The sequence below is a fragment of the Papilio polytes genome, unplaced genomic scaffold, assembly GCF_000836215.1.
Source record: "Papilio polytes unplaced genomic scaffold, Ppol_1.0 DF824169.1, whole genome shotgun sequence".
Classification (NCBI taxonomy): domain Eukaryota; kingdom Metazoa; phylum Arthropoda; class Insecta; order Lepidoptera; family Papilionidae; genus Papilio; species Papilio polytes.
Window position 1 is genome coordinate 1,334,442 of NW_013525035.1, and position 17,041 is coordinate 1,351,482.

Consider the following 17,041-nt stretch of genomic DNA (forward strand, 5'->3'; position numbering starts at 1 on the left):
ATACATTGTAAATCTGATCGCAGATACTAAGCATGCTTGCATCTAATGGAAAGCGTAGGAAGACAAAGACCCAACCTGTCTCGTCTACGAGCTATATGTTTTTTTAATGTTTATCATTCGCAACGCTGCATCACAATCAAAGATCGGAGGACGCTCTAGGCCGACGCACTCCAACATAACACGTGCATTACTCACGAAATATTTTCATAAAACCGAACCAAAACGCACCCGTCGACGTCCCCGCGCCCCCAACCCCCTTCTCCCGCCCGGCAAACCAGTTCAGTCCGTGCCCGGCTGCCGTGCGCGTCGGTTGTTCTGCGGGAGTACCGTAGTCGCGTCGTGTTACGAGAAAAACATCATTCTGTAGCCAAAGCAAAACCAGTGCCGTGGATTACATACATATTGTGCCCATGTGAGATTGTGCCATTTTAAGTGATGTTCCGTGAATGAGATGTTATTGTGTTGGATTACTTTTTGAAAAGAGTGGGACGGGTACCGCCTGCCGTCGCCGGACGTCTTTTCTCTCCGATCTCGGGATATCATTAAGGTATTTATTGTTACACCGGCGTATTGTTGTAAGGAATTCTTTCTACTGCCCTGGTGTATAGTTAAATCGATAGGCATGGCGTTGGTTCCGCGTCCGAGTAAACCAACGCGTTGTAATGCGTCGATATGAATCGCTGATTGTAGATGGTGTTTGTATATTTGCAATGTAGATGCGCCCGACCCCAGCCTAGCCCCAGCGTGGCTGTGTGCATCGGACACATCATGGGAACAAGTCCGGTTCGAGTCCCGAGGTGAGAGTGGGCGACTATTAATTAGGCGCTCGACTTCAACGGTGTTACCCGCCTTTGACCCCGGCTCGTTTTGATAACTTTTTGTGGCGAGACAGACGATTTTACAACGAAACAGACCGGGTTTAAGCGTTTTTTTATTATTTTTTTCGCCTTCAAAGACGTGATGTTTTCGTTCAATTAGTTCCACTAAACGAGTCAATGATTACAAAACTTAATTTTAATTTTTAACAATCTCAGTAAAAATAAAAAGCCCGGTTCTCTTTGACATCATTATATTATAAATGCGAAAGTTTAGATAGATCGTTGGTATTTCTAGAACGGCTTTACTATTCTCTGGAAGAAGACATAGGGTACTTCTAAGTGTACTTTTAATTCCTCTTAAATTCGCGGACAAAAGCCAGTATTTTTTATTATAAAATTGAATGAACTATGATAAAGCTATTCCGATAGATGGCATTACTAGTTTGAAAACAAATTATGCTCACTATAATTTTGTCTATGAATTACACTTTGCGGCGAATCTTTGTCTTTAATTATATACCGCCGGATAATGGATAGGTTTTGTCAGACATTCTACTGAAACAATTGTAATTATAGGTTATGAGAGTAATTCGTGTATTCTCACTAGCTATAAAAAGAATTTGAGGAAATACAAATTATAATTTACAAAAATTAAATGTTACCTACTAATTTAGTTTCTAAACGAACGCCGAAAAAATTAATTTTATATTACATATAAGATTTTCTTTTGTTATTATTTTTATGTTTTTAAAATATCAAACTTGTATAATTCGCGTACTAATAAATATTACAAGAGTTGAATTTTAAGTGTCGAAAGTATAAAAGGTACTGGCAACATTGAAATCAAGTAGTTTTAGAATTTAAGTAATGTTAAATTCCATTTTTAATAGTAATTATGTTTTTGATGTTATCTTTACGTAATTGTAAATATAGCAAGAGGGTAGATTAAAAAATGTCGAGAAATTAAATGCAAATGAAGTTATAGTCAAATCTATTCTAAACACGCATAGGTAGACATTTTTTGAATTTAGAACATAGTGTGGTTGTTAAATCATTTGAATCGATGTTTTTTTTTAATCAATAGATATAATTTGTATATGCCAGAATTATGAACAAACTTATAGTGTTAGGTGTTTAGCGTGTTTTATTAAATGATTTAAAAATAACTGAAATCAGTTATGTCCGTTATTAATGAACGAAAAGTATTATGTTATAACCTAGAAATGTTTTTTTTTTTATCATTTGTAGACGTTTTAAGGGTTACATTTACAAGTTGTATCCATTGATTTAGTCGTAAAATGCGCCGTAAAGCTTGTATTGATGGTTGTATGTGATAAAGATTGGTTTTAAATAAAAGATGTGGGCGTAGAGTTGTAATAAGATATTCTATCGACAATGTCTTTGACATTATTGATTATTGTTAATGAAGTTTTTATATGTTATCTGTGTTATTCGAATTTATTAAAAGATCTCCATATCGCATACATATGAACTAATTTTTCGCCTAAAAATAATGCAATAAAAACGATAGAAACGCTTCCAGGTTTTTTAAAATGTAGGCTAGATTATACTTAACATTAAAATTTTAAAATAACATACTATGGTAATATGCGAAATTAATATTTTTTCTGCATTTATTTTCTTATTAAGTCTATGACTTACTGGAATTCTTTTGTTTTCTCTTGTACCTAGATCTTATTTGTCTTGAGTAAGCGAGAATGATTTTTTCTTAGAAACATGTCTCGGTTGAGTTCATAAAACCCTCTGGAGGAGACACTAGAGTCCTAATATAAGCACTAGTCGTACAGGACATCGATGATGTTTTAGTGAGAACATTACCTTAGTGTGCTTTAAAAACATGTTAAGAAAATGCTATCTTGAGATTTCCTTTGATAACCGTGTATTTGATGGCTGAATTTTGTAGAATCTAAATATTATACAAGATTTTATATGTTCTTCCAGAAAATCTACATACTAGCAGTTGCTCGCGACTTCGCCTAAATGAAATTAAAAAATAATACAAAACATAGCCTTTTTCCTCACAGATAAATTACCTTTCTAATGGTGAAATATTTTAAAAATTGCCTAGTACTTTTGCGTGTATAAAATAATTACAAAACTACAAATATTTCATCTTTATAATCACTAATATTATAAAGAGGAAAGATTTGTATTTTTGTATGTATTTGATTCACGTAAAAACTATGGATCGATTTTAAAAATTCACCAATAGAAAGGTAATTTAATTTTAGTATATATGTATACATATCCCAAATTTTACCTCGCTCGCTTTATTCTCCATCCATCTAAATTTTGCATTCATAGTAAGATATAATTTTAGTAAATAAATTCGTGGCGTTAATCTATTATTGAATAAGTTTGTACAACTCGATAGCTTTGATAGTCGACCTTGACCATCCTTATCACACACTTTGATGCTTTCCTGGTACTTTAGATGATTAAAATAACTATTTGCTTGAAGAAATCGGTTAAATTTTGTTTATTTTATTAACAACAGTTCGATTTTTAATTTAACTAGAAATGAATTTTATGAAAATATAAATTTATTACAATAGAGCGTCTTGGCCCATAATCAATTGTAATAAGTTAAAAGAATCATAACTTAACAGATAAAAATTTTAATACAAGCTATACATTAATTTAGTTTATTGAAAGATGTTCTGATTAAGTAAGGTTATATTACCCAAAAAATATAGGATAGTTTTCTATACAAATATTAAAAAGATTTGTATTTTTGTATGTATTTAAACTCAAAAACTACTGAGCCAATTTCAAAAATTCTTTCTCCATTAAAAAACTATGTTATCAGTGAATAACTTAGGCTATGTTTATTATTTTTTTAAATTTTATGCGGATGAAGTCGCGAATAGCGCAGAAATATACAAAAATGGCAAACTGTTGTGCATTTCTGAACGCAAGTGGCAGTACATAGAAATAGCACGTGTCATGGATTTTTGAACATGGCCGCAAGCGTTAATTTGGCGGGTAAAAAACTGGCGTCCGGAAACGTGCCCCATCGGCTGTCGAACAGATGTCGACATGTGTCGTGGTTGCCAGAGTTAATTGACTAGGTATAACTCGAAGATTTAAATGCACTTTGGATGTTACTTGAATTATCCACCTTTGTACGGTAATGTAGCCTTTATACCAATAATGAAGAGAGGGGACACACAGGAAAAATATTTCAATGCGTCCTCTGTCACTTAAAGGTAGACGCAACTACAAACTTTTAACTTGTTGCACATATTTATGATCATCAGTAATTTCTCTGGGGAATTCGAGTGGTTACTTCCTTATTTGTCTAGGGTTAAAAAAATCCATTTTTTATAAGTATCCTATGAGCTATCTATATATTAGAGCGTCGGTGGCTCAGTGGTTTAAGCACTTGTAATCTACAGGTCTTGGGTTCAAATCCCGTCATGTACCAATGTGATTTTCGCTTTTTCGAATTTTAATATGTACATAATTTACCCGACGTTTTTACGGTGAAGGAAAACATCGTGATGCAACCTGCACATATCGGCGAAGAAATTCAAAGACATGTGATGTCAACCAACCCGCACTGGGCCAGCGTGGTTGACTATGGCCTAGTCACCCTAACTTCGAGTAGGCTTCGAGCTCCTCGGTGGAGACGTATAGTGAGCTGATGATGATGACCCTATGACCACATCTATATATGTTAGAGTCGTGGTGTAACTGTTTAGGACAGCTATCCATTTAAGCATTGTCTTACAGCTTACAACGATACTTAGACTTAGGAGATGTAAGCATCGATTTATCATGCAGCGGCATTTAACAGTACAAAAATACTGGATCAACGATGCACCGTTATTCAAACGGTCAGTTATGATTATAGGGTGACCATACATTAAGATGGAATACTACCTTACATTCCATTATGTTTTTTTTTACATTTTGATGTTTAAATAACACTGCAGATAGAATACGTAGCAATGGCATTTGTCATTGGATATTAGACTCCAGGCTGACTCAATTAAATTTTCATACATATAAACCCACATACGTCTGTAAAAGAATGCTGATAGCAATAAGGCCGATTCTGTGCTCTTGTTACTTTTAGCATACTTATTGTAATATTTGTACAACAAGTATTAAATAAGTTTAAAAATAAGAACCTCCGTCGGTCGGGTAATTAAATTTTTGTATATTCAAAACCAATAAGGTATATTAAATTAAAAAAGAATTATACTAAGTAATGCAACCACATTAAAATTCTGTTTCATTAATTTTAACCGAAATCGGACGCGGTTAGTATTTAAATTTTAATAAAATATATATTTTGTATTCCAATCAACGTGAATGATTATTTAGGTTGAAGTATTTTTAGTTCGCGTTTTGATTGGTTACATTTAAAATTAGAACATGTGTCCTTTTTAGGGCGGGTTTGGGATCGAACAAATTTAATTACGGAACGTATAAATCACGATGATATCGTAACAGAAATATTTGGTATATTAATATTTTTTTTTCTTAAAATACATTTATATGAGCGGTTTAAAATTATTGTCCCTATTTTTAATAATTGAACACCAGTCTCGTAGTGTTAAATTTTGTCCGTTATTTGTATTTAACAATGTAATTAGTTAAAAAAAACATACAGACGAATTGAGTACCTCCTCCTTTTGGGAAGTCGGTCAATTATATGTTCAAAAATTAAAAGTATTGGGTAAAATTACATTAAACGGAATATCTAAATGGTTTTCCAGTTATTTCACTCTGTTTTACAGACGTACATTGCATTTTTTTTTCATCTATGCATATTATATTATGTCCGCAGAATAGAAAATGTTTGGTCACCCTAGTGGTACATACAGCAAATCTTGTTGTTTTAGCCTGTCTACTGGTAAGACTTGTATCGTTTAATTAAATTGGACTCTTGGCACCGTGACAAAACACGAATCGTGCGTGTGCGCATAATTGGATGAGACTTGCCATGTATATTACTTGACTTAAGTGAATTGTAAAGTTCAAAAGATAACTGCAAAATGAAATATTAACTGAGGTGTTGCTCGCGATTTCGTCTGCGTGAAATTAAGAAATAAAAATATAGCCTATGTTACTCATTGATAACGTAGATTTTTAATGGTGAAAGAAATTTTTAAATTGGTCCTGTAGTTTTTAGGTTATCTACAAAAATAACTTTATGAAGCTTTAATATAGCTAGATATCTTTGCTTTTTAATATTAAGTGCAATGATTGTAAATTGTGATTTGTTTGTAGATTGTAATAGATTTATATTGGAATTTGGCGTAGAGTGACATAGGTTGGGGTAATAGCCTATTTCTTTGCGTCCTCTCTGTCGAGAAGTTAAGCAACGCTCTCCTACCATTGTCTATTGTAGTGGTAATTATCACTTCGTTATTTTATTTAAGTTGGCTTGTCCTACCATTGTTTTTATTGTAAAAATATCAGGTCTGTATGTATATCTATGCTATTATAATAAAGCGTAAACATACACTTCTTTGTTGCCCAAGATGCCAGCAATTACAGTATATTTTTGAATAATATTTTTTTAATAAAAAGCCCTACACTTACGTCACGTTTTAGGCTATATATTTTCACGCCATTAAACTTAGGGGTAAATATTTTGAATAAAAACCCTAATGTTGGAAAGAGACCATAAGTTGCTGCCATCATCACGGAAGCAAGGTTTGTCATGTCATGTCATTTTGACATTTGCTATTGATAATTTGACAAATGTAAATAGTAAAATAAAATTTTCATAATTTCATGAGGATGAAGCCGCACGGGAGCAGCTAGTATGTATATATTTAATGTACAAAACCATGTTCTCATAACATGTCACATGGACACAAAATGGTAAGTTTTGAAATTTCACTCAACACATAAAAAAAGTCGGAAATAACTATCAACGTTCCGTCTCAATATTACTTAAGAAGCGGATTCCTTAAAAGCATACAGTGAATGCATTTAAAACCATCTTAATATCTACCTTAGTAACTAGATTTAATTGTATTTTGAACTTTAATCCAATGACATAAGAACTATCATGGTGTGAAACTGTTTTTGGTAAAAATGGGATAGTCGTGCGTCATTCAAAGTGCTTAAAGTGGCTTCACAACTATTTATTAAGCTATGTAGATATATCGGGAATCTTAAGAATTTTTTGTTAAAAAAATTTACGTCATTTATCTTGTAATGTTTGGTTTTAATAGTTCCCTAGTTGAAAATTAATGGAACTTCAAGAGTACTAAGGATTTTATGTACAGATTAAAAATACTGAGTGGTTACTTTATGGTTTAAAATATACTAGCTAAGAATGTCGAAAACAAGCGCGGCCTTTAGTGACAAGCTGGAGACCGCATCACCTGAGCCTTCTCCTTTTGACAAATTTTTATTTCATTAATATGTTTTTGTAACTTTTATTTTTTTTGGTCAATAAATAGTTTTTTTTTTATATTATTTGTAAGGAGTCTTTTTTCAAAGTTTTAAGTCAAATTATTATTAATTAAAATAACTTTAGACAATATAATTCTATTCTATTCGAATAATTTGTTTTATTTGTATTTGTGTTTTAATTTTGTATCAAGGAAGTCGTTTGAAAAATCTTTAGCGTGTGTTTTCAGAAATCTGAGCTTACAATCACCTGTAAAGGCTTTAGTTAGTGCATTTTAACAAGCACTGCCTAAGCCGCGGTATCGGTGGAATCTATTCCTGGAACGAGAATGGTCATTGTCCATTCCCTTTTGTTTAAATCTTCCGAAACATTTTACAAACATTGAATGTTTTAGAAATTCGGGTAACATCCAACTTATAGTAATACAAGGATATCTGGCCCGGTTAGAAAGCGCTGCTATCGTTAGTTCTGTTAGAAAAAATGTAAAACATATCTGGAGCCGTCGCACACCTTTGACTACTATCGCACAATTGTTGTGCGATTGTCGATTATTTCAGAGCCATAACTAAAATCGAGTAGTGTGCGCACCTCCATAAGCTCATAAGAATCAAAGAGTAACAAAAAAGGTGCGCGCTCTTAGAAATAGAAAATTACATAGATTAAAAATGACAAGACTGCTATAGTACAACAAAGATCATGTGACATTTCTGACACTGACAGGATTGAGTCAACTGTCAAAATTTAGTTCGATATGCCCACTGGGTAAGACATTCTTGTCGGCCTATAGATGTCCATATTACCAAGCTATGATTTATGAGCAAAAACAAATGAATTATTCCCGAGCTTTGTTCTCCATCAATTTGGAGTTCAAGCGTAGTTAAATTAAAATTAAAGTACCCTATTGTCGTCCTGTCTCTTCGTTAAAAAAAAAAATAAAGTTCATTGACCCGACTTTATAGTTATAGTTCGCGTTATATTGAGTTTAACTGGCTTGTGAGTCAACCACTGGCTTAAATGTTCATATAACTTAGCTTGGTGGACAGAAACTACAGACTGATATCTATTACAGGCATTTTATTTTATTTTCTTAGTATTAACAAATTAACCCATACTGAAAAATTGTTACCGATTGCTTAATAGGATTTTTTACAAAAGAGGTTCTGTGAAATATTCATCAGAATTTCGCGAAAAATTAAAAATTGTATTTCAATTGTTTGAGTTCGCAAATTATTTTGTATTTCTCCGACTCGTTTAGTGACCAATTAAAGTCTGGGTATGGTAGTAAATCTATAATGTAATCTATATTTTTTTAAATCTAACTGTCCTTTCTATACTAATATACAAGATCTAAAAATTAGTTTTCATACAGTGTCGATTTTGGCTTTTATTACTTTTATACGTGAATATTCAATTGCCCCGTTTTAGCTAGAATGTATATAACTTTATCCAGTCAGGATATAAGAAAACTATTTTATAGGTTCGATGGTTTGCTTTGAAGTTTATTTTGGGTGCGTTCGGAATATTAAGTTGACATTTTATTGAACTAAGATATTATTTCGTGCAGACAAACTAGCATTCATAGTGCTTGTAAATAAACATTACTTTTTGTTCTAAATTACATTTTTTGTATAGTATTATTACTTGAGAAAGTTGTGGATAACCTCATGACGTCACAATGTAAAACTTATGACGTCACGCATTAACAGAGAGTACTAAGGGAGCGTGTTGCGCTTAGTGGTAGTGAAAAGGGAAATCATCGGCAACCCTAAGTACAGTTAATAACATGCAAACATTTGGGTACGATAACATTATATTAAGAACTTTCTTGAATCTCTTTGTCCTACACTGCTTGTGGGAGATACAAGTCGAAATGAATCCTTATTCAGTAATCTATTTGTGAATAAAATACTTCAAAGTTCTTATTACGAGATTATGTGGTTGGAAGTTTCGATCCAATAGTCATCTGAAAGATCTCACTGACTTTAGTTTATGACTTCCAATAACGATTGGTTCTGTGACATTTGATTCTTCTAACAGTAATACATTGGCCCTTTTCTTCACAAACTTGGTCAGATTTGCGAACGAAAGGAGAAATGTAACGTATCTAGTGACGGGGTCGTTAAATTGTCGAAGCGAACGTCTTGCTCGAGTTTTACGAGATTCGTATGACTCTGAAATCGGCTTAAAGGTTATATTCGGGAGCTCATTTGAGAAGTTTCGACTCATCAGAATAAGGATACCGTTTTATTAAAATCTGAACTATTCCCCTTTTTTGTTATGTACTTTTCACTTATAAATTTTAAAAGTTTACAATAATATTAACTTTTACTTTAAGTCAAAAGGAATTTCGTGCATACATTCTGAAACATTACTACTTGATGCCTAGACCCGAAATCGGCCTTATGCTAAATTGTTATGATTCTTGTACATGGGTATATTTATAATCTATGATTAATTTTTTTTTTAATCTACATTCCTTCTTATAACTGTCAAGCTGTTAAGTATAAAAATACAGTGATCATGTCCTCGAGGCGATTTTTATTTTATCCCAATTTCTCTTTAATTCTCAACAATGATAAATTAATAATGTTATTATTTCTGCTAATTCGAATTATTTATTAATATAATATTAAAGCTGTACAATCTCAATTGTGTGGGAATTTGATGCTGTAATATTTACGTGTAAGTCTCCCGTCCCTTGTAATGCCCACTGTCAGCGTTCGTAATAAACATCAGGTAAAAATTGGATCCCAAACTTGTCCCTTTACATTCAGTAGGGATTGTACATCTCTTTTACTAATTGGCCTAGAGGAAGGTCCCATCTCGCAACTACAAAGAAAAATAACAATTTCGATAAAATGTTATTTTGTCCTTTTTATTAAAACAAGCAATGTCTAAAGTTTAATAATCTACAAAACAATATCGACTAAGCGTTTAAATTGCATTGCTTTTATTCGAATGCCAGAAATACTTTAAGCGCAATCAAGTTAGCCTCTTCAGTTAAATTAAGACGTTGAATCGGCCATTTTCTTTTCCCTCCAATTCCAAGCCAATAGCAAAAGTAAAAAAGGCCCGATACCACCAACATGGAAGCCAATATACGACCTCGCTCGGCAGAACCATTTCCTTTAATGTTTTCATGAGTCTCGGCAACTAAAGAGCGTGTAACAACGTATCTGTTCCTACCTTTTAATAGTCGAAGAACGAACAAACTACCAAGTATTAAGTTTTATCAACCATCTGCACGAATGTCACGTCTCTATTACTTATTCTTTGTCCTTTTGAATGCATGCTGTAGAAAGAGACACATATATACCTCTCGCTTTCGTGGTCTATAAGGACGAGTTTAATCTTCATTGTCCGTTAACTCAATGTACGTGTAATCACAGAAAAAAAAAACAGAAATAGCTCTCGTACTTTCTAATGATTGGGGCAAAGATTGATGTGAGGGAGCAGATTCAAATCTGTTTATCGCTTCTTTTGTTTTACTGTTGAAGGTAAAAATTTGAGGTAACATTTTCATCCACAATTAATTCTAAAATTTAAAAAAAAAAAAAAACATAAAAGCTATAAAACGTTAATTAACGATGTTACAGAAATTAAAAATAAATCGAATAGAAATAAAACCCGATCTAATTTGAACGCGTTCCGAATTGTGCAGTATTCAACAGATAATATAAAATAGCTTAGATATTGGACGTAACACCTTATAACGTTTGTAAAAGGGGATCGTCTGTCCCTTTCACACATAGGCGGACGATTGAATAAAAAACGTACCTGAACCGGTCCCCTGACATGTTTATACATTATTCTTACCGTTGTGTTGGCTTTTTTTCTGCTAGGGATTTTTCGATTGAGATTGAATCGGGAGAGTGTTATTAAAAAAGTTTCTCTCTGTAATTCTCGCTGTGATTTTACTGGACGCGAATTTTTAGGAGGGATTAGCGGTTCACATCTAATAAAATTTGACAAAAATACAATCTATGCCTTTGCCTACTTCAAGAATTTAAAAAAAATGCACGAGTATTAAATCATAAATTAATAAATAATGATCACTTTATTAAAAAAAAAAACATTCAACCTGTTCTTTAAACAATTTTGTTAGAATCGCGTGGCTGTAAATTAAAGATACCTTTGCCTATTACGTTATTGAAAAAAATCAAAATGGCGGACAGTAACGCAGCTGACTCGGCAATGATGCGTCCAGTTTCCATTGTCCCATAGATGCAATACCGGGGTTGTTACCTGGGGTTGTTTTATTGTTCTTTTTGGCGCCAAACGATTTATAAAAAAAAGTTATCTATATAATTTATACCTGTGTTTAAAATGCGTGTCACATTAGTGTAATATATCCCAGTTTGTGTGTAGTTTGTAATGGATGACATATATTTACACTAGCTTTAGCCTGCGACTCTGTCCGCGTAGAAAAAAACAAAAATGAAAGTGAGTAGTGTGTTCTTTCAGTTATCCTCTACATCTATACTAAATTTCATCAAAATCCGTTCAGTCGTTTTACAAACTCTAACATACATCTTCATCCATGTATTTCGCATTTATAATATTAGTATGATTCTACATATCTTTATGTCAAACATTATTCTGTACCTACACCTATTAAATCATTAATAAGAGATGCAAGGCGACATTTTTCTAACAACATTTTACGACTAAATTGTATTCTGGTTTAGCACATTTTTGTGAATTGTAACAGACTATTAATATATCCTCGGGGACTTCACAAATACATACAAAAAAAACATAAAACAATGTGGAATGGCGGAAACAAATACAGTTATCGCAGCGGTGGGAGCCCCGATCAGGTAAGCGTCCTGAGAATTCTCTTTAATACGCTGTAATTGAATTGCGTTCGATTTATGAAATTCAAAAATGATTCTTAAACTGTAAGACACATAAAGAACTGTCTCTATTTGTTTCTACGAGAGTGAAAGAAAAGAGCATCTTAACTGCTAGTATAATAGACTAGCTGTTGCTCACGTCTTCGTCCGTGCAGAAATAAAAATTGTAATTAATATAGCCTATGATCTGTTACAACGTAAGTATTTATTGGTTAAAGAATTTTTGATATCAGCCTAGTAGTTATAATATAATACAAAAATACAAATCTTTTCTATAATAGTATGGATGGATAAATCTAGGGTCGATTGACATGATTACTTGACACGTTAGGTAACTTCTTTGGTATCTAATTTAAAGTTAATTTAATATTAAAGGAGGTATAAAGTAAGCTTTTGTAGTAACCGACCATTAACCTTATGGTGACTACGTCATGTTGAAATCTGTAATGTAAATTATCATTTTATTGTACCGCTTAGACGTATAACGTTATCCACTCAGCATGGGGGCAAGTTACTTGTTATATGCTTATATTTACATAATACATTAAACGATAACTTAGAAACGCGGATATTATAAGTATAACGGGACGAAATTATCGATACTTTTTGAACGATAAAAGTTACTGGCAACTAATAATTTTGAGTACTGGCTGAATGTGCATCGCATGATATATGTCAAGACGACGATATAATGACAGATGACAGTTGTCTTTGAAAGGAGGAATGATGCGTTTTGTTATAATAAATTCAATTGATTAATCTCTGTAAATGCTTGCAAGAAAAGATTGCCTTTCTTTTATGTATTGTAATAACTTAAAAACTACTGGTCCGATTTTAAAAATTCTTGCACCGTTAGAAAGGTAACTCATCTAGTATAATAGATAAACTAGTAACATACGTTTATTTTTTATTTTTTAATTTCCCGTGGACGAAGCAACTAGTACTTAATTATGGCAATATTTCATTTTTTTTCGCTTCAGGCATCATTTATTATACTGGCCACTATACAAGTTTTATGTGGAAAAATCTTTTGCTTGTAAAAAAATCTAGGATTCGTATACGTGCAATAGCTTTATCCGGATTAAAGAAATTAGGGGTCTTAAATCTGACCATCACTAGGACCCCTGTCTCTAAATTGCCCGAGTACTTAGCAACAACTGCAAAGGCTTTACGTGAATTTCCACGAAACTCTTAAAGTTTGCCAACGAAACTCAGACGGTCCCACGGTTTTAATTATCTTAAACGTTTCCCTACTTAATATTCGGTTATGTTTCCCTGTTGGGTATAACAAGATTTATTAAAAACAATGCCATGGATCCTGTCTTTTGATTTAAAAAATCAGTTTTAGTTAAATCTTACTGATATAAATGCGAAAGTTTAGATGGCTTAACTGCTGAACTGATGTTGATGAAATTTGGCACATAGTCTGGAAGAAAACATGGTACTTAGTGTTTTATTTTGATTCCGCCAGAGGGAGTAAATCTAGGTAAGAAAGGTAGTATTAAATAATTTTCAAAATGGCCGATACTGCTTTATCTCTCGACTTATTCCTAGACTTATACCTTTTAAATTATGTTACATAGTTTAAATTAGAGGTGCATATTATAACAAAATCTTACTTATATTATAAATGCGAAAGTTTAGGTGGATGTTTGAGAGTTTGTAGCCTAAATTGCTGAACGGATCTCTATGAAATTTTGCACAAATGTAGAGGATAGTCTGAAAGAACACATAGGCTTTACTTTGCTTTTTTTAATTCCACTCGGACGGAGTCGCGGGCGAAAGCTAGTATGACAATGAATGTTCAATTTCATAAGCATACTTCTATTTAATAAAATGTAAAGTCATTACAAATTCGTTTAACGCACAGTAAAGCGGCACGAATTACGACATACGTCAACTTGTCTACTCGAAGTCTGTAAAATAAAAGATTTAACGTCTAAGTTGTATAATTTCCTTAAAGTTATGCATATTTCTCAATTTGCTGTCGTCCCCTTCACCGTAACTCATTACAAATCCATTAACAAAAGCAATGTTGCACAATTGATGTAGCATTTAAAAGGATGGTCAACCTTTAACCCGCAGTTTTGTGGGCGTTACAAACCGCCATTGTAACGCTTCTAAGCTATTCCAAGTGTCAAATTAATGATCCGCGAAACATTGAGGCGTTGCGACCCCATTCCATCCGCGGCCACCTAACGACCTAGCGCAATTTACAAAACTTTATATCCTCGAGAAAAAAAAACAACTATAAAAAAGTATAAAACAGCGATCAAGTTTTTAATCGACACAGCCGCAGTGGGGATCGTTCGTTTTGTTAAACAAATTCTTGTTAGATGAGCTTTGAGGTAATTTTCTTGAAAGATAATTAGAAGGGTACTTTTATTACGTACTGCTTTAAATTAACCTTCTTTATCTTTTTCGAGCAACTTAGAAATGTTTAAGTGTAGTTTTATAACTTAAAAATGTTGTAAAATAAACCAAAGCTTTATCTGAATTACAATGTTATCTAGATTCTGCTAAGATTACTGTCTATGTAACGGCCTTCTTCGGTTATGTTTTCAAAGTATAATGTATTATTTAACTCTTATTAGATTGTAATGTTTACGCAATATTTGTTAAAAACGCAAAACCTTAGCCGATGTTTATATACACGAAGCTAGGACAAAAAATATTCATTTTTACTGTTTCGTCGGTGAACCAAATCTCGCTCTATCAGACTAAATCAAGAGGAATGTTTAAAAAACAGCAACATTTCGAACGAAATCCGAAATGGCCAAACGTTTGCAGCTCCTAAAATTACAGGTCCTGTGCCAAAAACCACATACGTAACGAAAAAGTCAGCTTGGAAACTCGTCATTTGAAGTAAGATTTTTCTATGTAGGATTTCTTAAAAAATTACCTCTTTATTTATGAATAACTAGCTGTTGCTCGCGATTTCGCCTGCGTGAAATTAAAAAATATAGCCAATGCTATTCACTGATAATGTAGCTTTTAATGGTGGAAAAATTGTTGAAATTGGCCCAGTAGCTTTTAACTTATTTCAATACATACAAAAATACAATTATTCCTCTTATATTAATATAGACTAGCTGTTCCTCGCGACTTCATGCTCGTAAAATAAAGATATGTTATGTTGTATGCTTCTTACTCATTCATAACGCAGCTTTATATTAGTAAAAAAATAATGAAATCGGCTCAGTAGTTTTTAATTCATTTCAAATCATAAAAAAATACAAAAGTACAAATATTTCCTCTTTATAATATTAGTAAAAACTACTTTTTTTTTTAACAAAATCGGAGATATGTTATGCGACGAGACAATGGGGACATAAACCAGAAAGTGTTAAGATTAAATGTGGCTACAAAGGTAGAGGAAGGCCGAAGAAAGTAAAAAAGAAAATAAAATATAACGTGCATCTAAGCCGATATTAACTGCAAGGTGAATCATGGCGTTAACGGATATTAATTATATTTTCGGATAATACGCTATTTCAGCATTTATTGCCAAACCTGAAGTTTCCCAGCCAATCCGGGATAGGTAATTATTTTTATATAACCCCACAATTTTTACGAGAAACCCATTTATTCGTCCGATATTCCGAAGGGTATTTTATAGCGAAGCTAGGTACGGTTTTTATGAGTCGTTTGGTGATGTTCACGGCACAGTTATCGATATATAGGTCGTTATTAAATTTTACAACTGATGTCCTGATTTTGTAAATGTACCTTTCTCATGTCTCTTTAATTCAATGTTTTAACTTTCACATATTTTTTTTCTAACGATTATTAATCGATAAAAAATTGCTATAAAATATTTTTTTTATTCATACTTCATCGATTGTTTAAATATCAAAAGTAATATTATAGCTATAGAAGAACTTCTAAAAGTTGTCATAACACTTTCTTTGTTAATCTAAACCATTAGTTTTTACTATGTAACATTAAAGAAACATAAAAGTCTATAGTCAAACTAGATAGAAAAAAATATGGATTATCGATATTCGATAGAACTAAAGTATAATCACCTCACTAAATATAGATAAAGCGGTTTTCTCTAGTGTAATGTACATGTTAAATATAAAAGTATACAAAATACTTACTTTCAATATCTTAGCAACGCGTGAGGTCTGATAAGTGTCCGATTTACTCGTATCTCTGATGTTTTTAAACCCTTTAGGGCAATACGTGAAAGTTATTTACCGACTTAATAATCTATACTATTATAATAAAGCGTAAACACATACTTTGTTGCCTAAGATGTCAGCAATTACATCATATTTTTGATTTTTTTTTAAATAAAAAGCCCTACACTTATGTCATGCTTAAGGCTATATATTTTCACGCCATTATACTTAGGGGGTAAATATTTTGGATAAAAACCTTAATGTGGGAAATGACTATAAGTTGCTGCCAACATCAAGGAAGAAAGATTGCTAATGTTTGTCATTTGATATTGGTAATTGAACAAATGAAAACAATAAAATAAAATTGTCATAATTTCATGCGGATGAAGCCGCACGGGAAAAGCTAGTACACCTATAATGGTGGTCGTATAAAAACCTTTACTAATATAAACATTGTGTTAAGTTTTCCGTTAAGTACATTTTAAAGTTCTTAATGGATTTGTTTTTTATCATTAAAAAGCATTACTCAAAATTTTATAATCGTGAGTTATTACTTTCTTCAAAAGTTTTATCAAGTGTTAACACTGTGAGTATTAACTGAAATATACGTGTAGAAAATTTATTAAAAAAAAAATCTTAGGCAACATTTATAAGTAAAAGATTAAATCAATTCTTATCTCACTTCTTAAGATTATAAATGCGAAAGTTATGGATGGATGTTCTCGATGCAGGCATAGATGTAGAGGATAGTCTGGAAGAACACATAGGCGACTTTTATTTTCTGATTCCACGCGGATGGAGTCGCGGCCAAAAGCTGCATACAAATATAAAGCTTTTATA

General features: G+C 32.5%; 1 protein-coding gene across 4 annotated transcripts in view; it reads left to right on the forward strand.

Annotated features, from left to right (window-relative positions):
- The first annotated feature begins 287 nt into the window (after positions 1–287).
- LOC106111370 (latrophilin Cirl) overlaps positions 288–17,041 on the forward strand; it is a 285,223-nt gene continuing 268,469 nt past the window's right edge. For all 4 annotated transcript variants that reach the window (XM_013293420.1, XM_013293422.1, XM_013293419.1 and 1 more), the window contains exon 1: positions 288–547. The gene's annotated coding sequence lies outside the window, so the exon portion shown is untranslated. The remainder of the gene's footprint in view (positions 548–17,041) is intronic.